We start from the raw sequence: 11,045 nt of genomic DNA, 5'->3' as shown, positions 1-11,045 counted from the left end.
AAAGTTTTTTTTTTCAGTTGTTGGAGAATTACTTTCTATTTAAGGATAAATTAGAGCATTCAGGAAGAGAGAGAGAGAGAGAGAGAGAGAGAGAGGATCAGATTTTAGAACGATCATATTAATCAATAAACTATAATTCAGTAAGGCATAACTTACTTATAAAAATAAAAGTACAAAAACAAACAAACAAACAAAAAAGAAGAGTCAAGCTGGGTAAAAATTTAAGGTGCTCAAAGAAAAACAAGTTGAAGAAATATACAAGAACTCAAACCCTCAATATACTGAGACTATCAAAGAAGTTTGACACTACCAAAGAAGATTGTACAAACAGAACTTACAACAGCTATATTGACAATACGAGAGAAGATTCCATAAACAAAACTTACAACTGCAGTTACACCTCGTGCAAGAGACAACTCCATATTACTTGCCAACTACAGTTAAGCTACAAAATTTTCTCAAAATAATTAGTCAGTTTTAAGTTTTAAGTATGAGGATAAGAATATTAATTAGAGCAATACAGAAGACATATATGATCATTAATAGGATTTATAATTTTGTGATACTTAAAAAGTTTTCTTGCAAAAAAAGAAGAACCCAACCACGCAAAAGTGCACAAGAGGATCCCTTCAAGAAATTTATAGAACTTTACAATGCCCAGAGAACAATAATAAAAAGATATTTGGGGTCCCTTAAGGCCTAAAATATTTTCATTGGAAATAATTCCTTCTTCATGTTAGGATGCGTTTTGAAAAGGATGCCTGGATTCCCACCAGTTTCAATCCGTACAATAAGGCAAGAAAAAACATAAATGCAATGAAGAAAAAGTGTAATGTCGACCACTGCCTGTTCACATAATGCGCCAGAAACAGATTGTTAAAACAGATAGCAGCAAACACAACATTACCAATTAACATCCAGAAAGAAAATGCAACTATAGAAGTTTCTCATGATGAGGACCATACAGTGTCTAAGATACAAACCAAAAGTATACCTAATTTCCTATTACTGGTGACTGTTTTTACTTTAAATCATCTGAGGAAGTTTCATGCATGCTTAAGTAACGTCACTATAAACAATAAGGAACAGTTTGGCTCCAAACATATTTGGAGCTATTCATTCCAACCCATTATGTGGCAATTGAAGAAACTATCAATGTGTTAATGAGTCATGTGACTTGTTTAGAACTCAAATGCAAATAGTCTTATTAATCACCGCGGAATGGTTTGGAAGAAATAGCTACAAACGTGTTTGGAGACAAACATTGTTCAAACAATATTATTTTAGTAACAGAATTACTTATCAAAAACAAATGATAACAGAATGACTTCGCCTTCTGCCTTCAAAGATTCCAAGAACTGGTTTGTCCTTTGAGATTTACCAAGCTGCATGCCAAGACCTTTTGGAGGAGCAGTTGCTAATGAAGGTGGACGGCCTAAGAATTGGGGAAGACATTGTCAGAAATTTTCTAATTAAACACATAAATATGCACTCAAACTAAAATAATAACAAGAAAGATTCCATAAAAGGTTGACCTAAGATCACAAAGAGCAGCCAAACCTTAAAATAACAGTGAAAAAAACGTACTTGGAATATAATCCTTGCTTCTAGAGATTAATGCATGACTAACATTTTAGATGAACAACATATACTAATAGATGAGTCACAAAATTAAGCATGTACCACACATCAACATCCCCAATTGATAAAAAAAAAAAGGGGCATTTTTTGTAAAATTCATGCAGACAAATACGCACAAACCTTTAGACTTGGTGGAAAATAATTCAATATCAGTGCTCAATCCAAACCCAGAACCACTTCCAAAACAAGCACCACCACCAGATATGCTTATATCACTAAAGCCACTCTCAATCCCTCCAGAGCCCATTGACTGACACATGCACAGAAGTGTTAATTAATTGTAAATCAAGACATGCACAAGAAGAGAATGCTTGAAGAACATAACAATTATACACAATTATTACTACTACTACTATTCATTGCTTCTCTTTTCAAGTAGTGAAACCCTTCAGTGCCTTCTGTACCACCACCATTACTGGTTCCCTCTTCATCACCCATCAGCCATCACTTCAGCACTTAAAAAAACCCCAACTTTCCAAAAATTAGGGTTTCAAAGTAACACCTACATTCCAAGATTCAAAATTTTCCGTGAATTTATCCCATAACAACTTCACAAACACCAACAATAATAACCACAAACTAACCCACTAGAGCAAAATCCCACTGTTTGTTAGCCAAGAAGACGAAGGAAAATAAACGAAAATGCAGTTTTCAAATCCCACGTTTTCTCTGACTCTTGGTTTCTCTGGAAATGAAAAAATTCAACAAAACCAAACCCAAAATTTGCTAATTTGCTATCTAAAGTCACCAAGAAAGAAAACAACACATTTTATTTCTCGCCTTATTTTCTCACCAACCAAACATAGCATTATAAAAATAAACAAAACAACAAAAAAATTAAAAGAGAGAGAGAGAGAGAGAGAGAGAGAGAGAGAGAAATGGTTACCTGAGGGAAAATTTTGAAGCCCTAAAAAGAATCGAAACCACACGAAATCCTAACCCTAACCCTAAAATTTCTTCTCTTTTCTCTGGTGGTGTTATGACTCGGTGAGAGAGAGAGTGTTAGAGTGTGTGTGTAAGAGGAGGAAAGAGGAATTCATTTATATTATAAGGGTTGGGGAGAGAGAGAGAGAAGTTTTTGGGAAAAGAGCCGTTGGAAATTGGGAGTTTTTTGAAATTTGAGTGAAAAGAAAAAAGGAAAGAAATGAGGTGGTTGTCTTGTCTTGTAGGATTTTATGAGTGCTACTGCACACGCTCAGGTCAAATTTTTTCTTTTTCTTTTCTTTTCTTTTCCTCCCTCTTTGTCTATTCCAATTATTATTTTTAGAGTCAGGTTAATATGTGCCCTAAAACTACACATTAAGACACTCATTTTTAGAAATATTTTTCAAAAATTAAAAAAATTGTTAATACTTTTTCAATTTTCAAGAAAATTTTTTCAAAAATGATTAATTATTGTGTGCCCTTAAGGCACACATTAACAAAATCATTATTTCTATTCAATCATTTCTCTTCAATATAAATACTTATTTCCTAAACTATTTTTGTGGTAATAATCAAATAATAGCCATGTTTTAAACATTTGCTTGGCTGAAAAAGATAGCCATGCATGTTATAGTGATACAACAAACATTACAAACATTAAATATAAATATAATAGATTTCATTCTTTTTTTCTTAATATTTTGATTAAAAAGTATGAAATTTTATTATAATTGGGCTAAACTTTTTAGTTTTGAGTTAAAAAAATACAAACAACATAGAAATTATAAACTAGAAATATGAATCTTAAAAATGCAATAAAAATGATATATAGTCAAAAGTCCTATTCGGTCCACTACGAACCTATTAGGTCCATTTTGACCTCTTCAGTCCACTTGGTTCTATTTGTTCTATATTAGTCCTATTGGGTCTAACCGGTCCAAATTAGTCCTATTCTATCATCTTCAGTCCTATTCGGTTCACATTGGTCATATTCGGTTCACATTGGTCATATTCGGTCCACTTTAGTTCTATTCGGTTCACATTGGTCCTATTTGGTCCATTTTTTCCACCTCAGTCAATATTGGTCCTATTCGGTCCACTATGATCCTATTTGGTCCATATGTCCACTTTGGTCCTAATCTATCCATTGGTTCTTATTAGGTCATATTCAATCCACCTTCTTCTCATTATGTCATATTATGTCCATTCGGTCCACTTTGTTCTATTTGGTCCATTTATATCCAGTTTGGTCCATTTTTATGCACTTACATACGAGGAAAAGTTATGTTTGAATTGAGAGTACCTATTCTAAATCCAAATTTATTACAAAAAATATAGATCTCAAATTCGTAATATCTAAAATTTTAAGTATAATATTTATTATTGCTATACTTTTGTTGAGCCACATCAACGTAGCATTTCAATTCGCTTATCTAGCTAAATTTAAGTGAAAGTCTTTCTAAGGCTAAAAAGGCAACCTAAAAAATGAATCAATTTAAGATTCAATTAGTCCAAAATGGACCGAGATAGACCAAATTGACCAAGTGGATTGAAGTGGACCGAGTGAAACGAAGTGAACCAAGATAGACCAAATTGGACAAAATGGGACCAAAGTAAACCTAATTGGACCGAACAGATATAAAAAACCAATTGAAGACTTGCTACTCTATATTCCTAGCCCCATGAAAGAAAGAAGCATCTTTGTAATTTTAAATTACGAAGAAGAGAAGTTATTGTCTTTAGATTTGCTGAAAATTACCGTAATCTCCCTCATAATTTTGAATTGTACCACATGCCATTACTTTTTAAAATAAATTGTCCACTCTCTCACCACCCCTACAACACACCTTACTAGTTAACACCATTAAATCCACTAATGAAAATTGATTTATTTCCACCTGTAATTTGTAAGCTCCCTCACTTTTTTAACTATGGGTCCCTTTTTATAGTAAATTAAAAATTGTGAATTTTTTTTTCCTAACTTGATTACAATTATATTGGATTTCTATTGATCCATAATATTAATCCACCAATAATAAAATAATCGTGCAGCAAATTGCAGATTGGGTTGTTCTTGGTTCTTCTTGCTTGGGTGTGTGTCCAACTTGAAGAAATTGCTATAGTCTAATCTTGGGGGGTTGTTCGGCCAAGAGAGCCATTTGCATCGAGTTCTACTCCAGATGGCACGAATCAACCTTTAAGGATAATGTGTTTAGTGTGATTCTATAATTTGTGAGATCTTTCTAACTCTATCTATTTATTTTTGTCATTACTAATTTTTTAGGGTTTATATTGTTGAATCAAAACTTGTTTATTTAGCCATATTTTTTAACAAATAAACCATATGAACTAATCCAAGGCAAAGAGAGAGAGATCATCCACTACTACTAACAATATCATTTTTGAAGAAAAGATGGAGATTGGGAGAGTGGAGAAGAGTGGGTTGGTGCTTTCGGAGAGAAGGGAGAGCTAAGAGAATTTTGAGAGAGAGAGAGAGAGAGAATGAGAGGGAGAGGGAGAAAGAGAATGAGAGAGAGCCGTTGGGGTTTTTACAAATTTGATACATGGAGACAGAGGGTGAGAGAGCCGTAGGGATGTGTGCTTTTAAATACATAAATTTCGGCATTTTTACGAAACTAAAACTAAAACTAGCTTCTTCTTCTTCTTTTTTAATTCCATATCTCTCAATTTTACAAAATTCTTCCATTCTTATTTTTTTACAAATTCTTCCCTTTTTTTCCTAAAAAAAAGAAGATGTGCACTAAAGACCTCTTTGGCACTATCTAACTTTATGAGTAGGTTTTTTGGCTGTTATTTTTACAATTACTAGTCGCAAACTCATGCAATACATGAATATAATTAATTATTTTATAATTGTAATATAATGTATATTTTTTCTCTAAAATCTATTGAACATAACTTGTTCTCCTTAAAAATTAAACAATTCTTATTTAGTCCAATTCGGTCTACTTAGGTGACATTCTGTCCAATTAAGTCTAATTCTATTCAATTTGGTCCACACGGTCAATTTCGGTCACCTTCATTCCATTTTGGACTAATTGGGCCTTAAATTGATTTTTTTTGTAGGTTGTCTTTTCAAGCTTAGCTCAATATTTCTTTTTCTTTTTTTAATTTTTGGTTGAAAAGTATGAAATTTTATTATATTTGGGCTAAACTCTTTATTTTTGAGTTAAAAATAGGGTTGTAAATGAGCTGAGCTAAACTCCTCATTATTATTATTTATTTAATAATAATAAATTCTTATTAATACAAACATAATTATAATAAATGTGTATTAACGACTACCATTTTTTTAATAAGTACTATCATAATTATTTCTTTGATATTGAAAAAGAAAACAAAAAAAATCTTATTTTGTTGATATTTTTGGGTCAAATGAATTTGTTTTCTTTAATATCATGTTTTGTTTGAGTGAAAGTGGGGGGAAAGAACATGAGAGTTTTCTTTTGTTTAGTTGAGGGAATAAAATAGAGAAAATCGAGGGTATGGGAAATGGGATTAATGATTTTTCTCGGGCCCATAACTTCTATCTCCACGAATTGGATAGAAAAGTAGGCAAAAAAAGTGAATAATAAATGCTTTTACGATTTTACCCTTTGAAATCCATTTGACCAAATATGTTTTTTTTAATACATGTAATATGAGCAATATAATAAATCCAGCTAAACCATTTTTTTTATCCTCTCATTATTCTTTCTAGCCAAACAAAGGAAATTCATATTTATTTTTTACCCTTCCACATTTCCTTCCTCTTTACCAAACATACATGATGGAAAACTAAAATATTTTGTGTCCTCTCACTTTTTTATCTTCCTACTTTTCCATCTTCCTAACCAAATTAATCTGTATATGAACGCTAAAAATAGCCATTGAAAGTGACTAGAAAATGGCTGAAAAGAAAACTGAACTAACCATCGTTATAGTTTGGTCAAAGGAATATTTTCAAAATTTGAAATATTTTTCAATTATGTTAGTAATGGTATGATTTATATGTTGATTTGTTACAAAACTCACGGAGAGGAGTGTCATTTTTGTTAAGGTTTGGAGCGAAGTTTCTTTCCTAAAACTTTATGAAAGATTTTTGTAATTTACTCCAAAAATATATATATATATATATATATATATATATATATATATATATAGTCTATTGGTCATTTATATTTCCTCTTTTTACTAATTAAAAAAAAAATCATTTGTCTTTACTCAAACAAATTAAGAGTATTTATCTATTTATTAGTTTTATCATTTTACATTCTTTTATGTGTCCAATCACTACCCCCAAGGTCTCAAAAGGTGATTCCTTTCCTTTATTTATTTATTTTTCCTTTGAAAAAAAAAATCACTATAATTTGTGAGTTATAAATGAATGTGACTGTGGGTGAATGGAGCTTAGCCCAGACCGAATTCGGGCCGATACCCATAAATATGTGGCCCAACCCACGTGTCAAAAAAAACAACATGGAGATTATAAACTAGAAATATGAGTCCTAGAAATGCAATAAAAATGATAAATATTCAAAAGTCCTATTTGGTCCACTTTGGTCCTATTAGGTCCATTTTTTCTTCTTCTGTCCACTTTGGTTCTATTTGGTCTCGTTCGTCCTAGTGGGTCCAATCGGTCCAAATTGGTCCTATTTTGTCCTCTTTAGTCCTATTTGGTTCACATTGGTCATATTCAGTCCACTTTGATTCTATTTAGTCCATACTGGTCCTATACCATCCATTCTGTCTACTTCAATTGACATTGGTCCTTTTTAGTCCTCTTTGGTCCTAATCTATCCATTGGTTCTTATTCGGTCCTATTTTGTCCGCCTCATTCCCATTTTGTCATATTTTGTCCATTCGGTCCACTTCATTCCATTTGGTCCATTTGTGTCCACTTCGGTTCATTTTTATGCACTTACATATAAGGAATAGATATGTTGGGGTTGAGAGTACCTGTTCTAAATCCAAATTTATTAGAAAAAATATAGATCTCAATTCATAATATCTAAAATCTTAAGCATAATATTTATTGTTGCTATACTTTTGTTGAGCCACATTAACGTAGCATTTCAATTCATGTTTCCTGCTAAATTTAAGTGAAAGTCTTTCTACACACACACACACACACATATGTATGTATGTATCTATGTATGTATGTTTGTATAATTTTAATTAAATAAATTATTCAAATTCTTGATTTTCTTATAAGAAATTATTATTGTAAGTGCACAATTGCACCTGGCCCCAAGAACAGTTACGGGCTCAGGCCCAATGAGCCTTAAACAATATGATTTGTAGAGTGTGGGCTTGAAACCCAGGTTAGAAGTGTTCAAGGATTAAATGACAAGCCAAAGATTACAAACATATGAAAACAACAAGGAATATTATAAATCAACCTGCTTGGACGTAAGCCGAGGGCTGTTCTTATATAATCTCTTTCTCTTTGTTTTCTTTCTTTTAGGTTACAAAAAAGGGATCCCCTATTTCTGTTCTAGGTCGCTCCTTAAATACTTTTCTTTTTGATGCTTTGTACACGTGTTGCCCCAAACTCCCCCTTAACCTAGATATTTCTTTTCTCAGTGCCTTTGAATAGTAACCAGAAGTTTCCCTTCCACTGTTCAGGTGTCACTTCCCCATTAATGCGGCCAGGGTGATAGGTGCAGGGTCTTTAATGTGGAGGTGACAGCCTTTACCCCTGGTGTTTCTCTAACATCAGTGCTTCTAGGACATTCAAGGGCTTACCCCTTTTATCCATTGGTTCTGATCATGTCATTGCCTAACGTTTATCATGAAGTCCCGGGTCCTCCGGTGTCCGTCCGAAGAGGAATTCACCCTCGGCTGGATCCTCGGTTCCTCGGCGCATGGGCCGACCCGTAATACTAACAAGTTCTAAACTCAAGAGTAGGTCGGCCTTCCTTAGCACGGCCCAAAGGCCCATATCTCCATCAGGATCTTTTTTACTCCCCACAATAGCCCCTCAAAACACTAATTTTCAACGTCCGAGGAGAAAATTAGGGTTTTGATCTGACGAGAATCTACTCTACACACTTTGTGAGTGATTACACGTGCAGAAATCATTTCGCGTCCCAGAAGATGCCACCTGGCGGTTTTATTTTCAAAAACGCGCGCATTTATGACTGTAAGCCACACTTTATCTTCCACGTTCAACGGCGAGATGGGTATCCAACGGTCCTCGTTACTCCACGAAAATTTGGGCGGGATAAACATAATTTCGAGGCCGCTTTTCCGCACATCGTGACGCTTCGGGAACCTGCGCCTTCATTTAATTTCCCAGGGGCTAATCCTATCAAAACATCAGCAATCATACTTTACCTGCAGAAAACCGTGGAAATTTGCACACCTTTATCTTTGTAAGTTCTTGCTCTCTCTCTCTTTAACCTTTTCTCCTCGGATATAGTCCTCGGCTGTCCTTGTAGACATTCTCCCCTTTAGAGTTTAGCCTTTCGTTCTTTTCTGATGGGTAGGTTTAAGTGTCTAGTTGATACCGCCGCTGGAATGGAAGGCTTCAGAGCCAAGTATCACATTCCCGGCGATATAGGTTTGAAATATTGCCCGGCAGAAGCCGTAGCCGGTTCTAGAAAGGAGGGAGAGGTTATCATCCCAATGATAGCCTTCATAGAGGGTATGATGACCCTCCCAATGAGGCCTGTAACTAGGGAGTACCTTCGCAACCACCGGTTGTGTCCCAATCAATGCCTCCCAAACGTTTTTAGAGTTTTGGGTAGTGTCGATGCTCTAAACGAGCAGATGGATTTAAACCTCACCTGGCACGATGTTGTCTTTCTGTACGAGTCTCATAAACTTTCCAAAGTAGGTTATTACATTAAGTCTCGCTCCAGTGTCGTTAGGCTAATCTCCTGTCTGCCCAAATCCAACAAAGGCATGAAGGATGACTACCTGATCGTCTCTGGGAACTGGCACGACGGCCTCCACTGCCCAGTTGAGTGGGGAGATCCAGGTGCGACACCTTAGGATTAGCCTTCCCCCCCCCCCCGCATAAACTTCTCTAATACTCACAAAGAATACGCATTCATATGCATTCATGTTTATTTAGGTTTATCATGTATTGTATGAATCTGACCACTGCAACGTTTGATTTGGTGTCTTCCCTTGCAGATAAGCGACACGTGCGCCCACGCCTAAGCCACTGCAACGTTGCAGATCTTAACCGAGTACTGCGCTCCGAGGTGTTTGTCAGCGAGGACCTACAACTCAGAGCGGCTCATCTGATCCTAGGATACACTCCCATCTCCTCGGACTTCCAGGAGATAGAAAACGCCATAGTAGCCGGTGACCGAAGGCGAAGGAAGATAAACGTAGCCCGACCCCATTTTTTGGACGACCACGATCTCCCTGACGCCCCTGACACCGTTTTATACGGACAGCCCATTGCGGCAACCCCCCTCGCCGTGCATTCTCAGGCGACTGTTGTTCCAGAAGAGCAGGTGTCTTCTTCGCATACGCTAGACGAAGAGATAGATCAATTCCAACTCGAAGACACCGAAAGACCTCAAGGGACTCAGTTCGTCGTACTTTCTGACGAGGAGGAAGAAGCCACCGAGGCCTCTGGAATTGCAGGGTTCATAGTTGCCCGACCAGAAGACGGATCCGAGGAAGATATGGATAGGATGCAGGATCTCCTAACCAAGAGAGGTGCAAAGGTCGCCGGAAAGAAGACGGGTACGTCCCAAGTTCCCCCATCTTTGCCACCTCCCCCTCCTCCAGCTGAGCCAAAACTTCCAGCCGAGGATCCCAAGAAGAAGAGAAAAGGGGATACTGAGGGGACGTTCAGCAAGGACCCCAAAAAACCACGACAACAACCCCCAACGGTTCAGCAGCAGAAGCTGGACAAAGGCAAAGGTAGGGCCCACTCAGTTGAGAGTGGGGAGATCAGGGATGAGGCCGAAGTTCGCCGAGCACCGGTCACCTGGTCACCTGACTTAAGATTGGACGGTGCTCCCATCTCCTGCCAATCCAGTATAAGGGCGGTTCAACAAGGCCATGCCCACCACTTGGCCGAAGTGTTGGAGCGCCCTCTTCTGCTGCCCAAGGATATGGAGACCTTGGAAAAAATGAGCCAGCCACAACTATTCCTTTCTTTAAAAAGGGACCTAGCGCTAGTAAGTTTCCCCTTTTTTAGGAATATTCCACTTCTAACAATATTCATAAGTTTTCTACTATTCCTAATTCCATCATATTTTGTTACAGGTCATTCAGGAGGTCTTTGTAGCCGAGAAGTTCATAGAAGACACTCGGAAGAAGGCCAGAACTGAGCTGGAGATCAGGATGGAGATTGAGAAGTCCTTGGGCACAGCCCTCGCTGAGAACGAGAAGCTTGTCGCGGAGGTGGCTGATCTGAAGAGAGAAAAGAATGGGGTGGAGTCTAATCTGAAGACCATGAAGACCCAGATAGAAGGGCAGCGCAAACTCCTTCGCGAAAAAGATGACGAGCT

At 36.6% G+C, this 11,045-nt stretch overlaps 1 long non-coding RNA gene across 1 annotated transcript; it reads right to left on the bottom strand.

Moving 5' to 3' along the window:
* Positions 1 to 1,254: 1,254 nt before the first annotated feature.
* LOC142627681 (uncharacterized) lies at positions 1,255 to 2,576 on the bottom strand. Its single transcript, XR_012842923.1, has 3 exons — positions 2,528 to 2,576; positions 1,762 to 1,891; positions 1,255 to 1,435 (listed from the first exon to the last, which is right to left on the bottom strand). It is a non-coding gene; the product is annotated as an uncharacterized LOC142627681 (long non-coding RNA).
* Between the last annotated feature and the right edge of the window lie 8,469 nt (positions 2,577 to 11,045).

The sequence above is a fragment of the Castanea sativa genome, chromosome 3 (assembly GCF_040712315.1).
Source record: "Castanea sativa cultivar Marrone di Chiusa Pesio chromosome 3, ASM4071231v1".
Taxonomy (NCBI): domain Eukaryota; kingdom Viridiplantae; phylum Streptophyta; class Magnoliopsida; order Fagales; family Fagaceae; genus Castanea; species Castanea sativa.
Note: the sequence above shows the minus strand (reverse complement) of the source record. Positions and strands in the feature narration are given on the sequence as shown.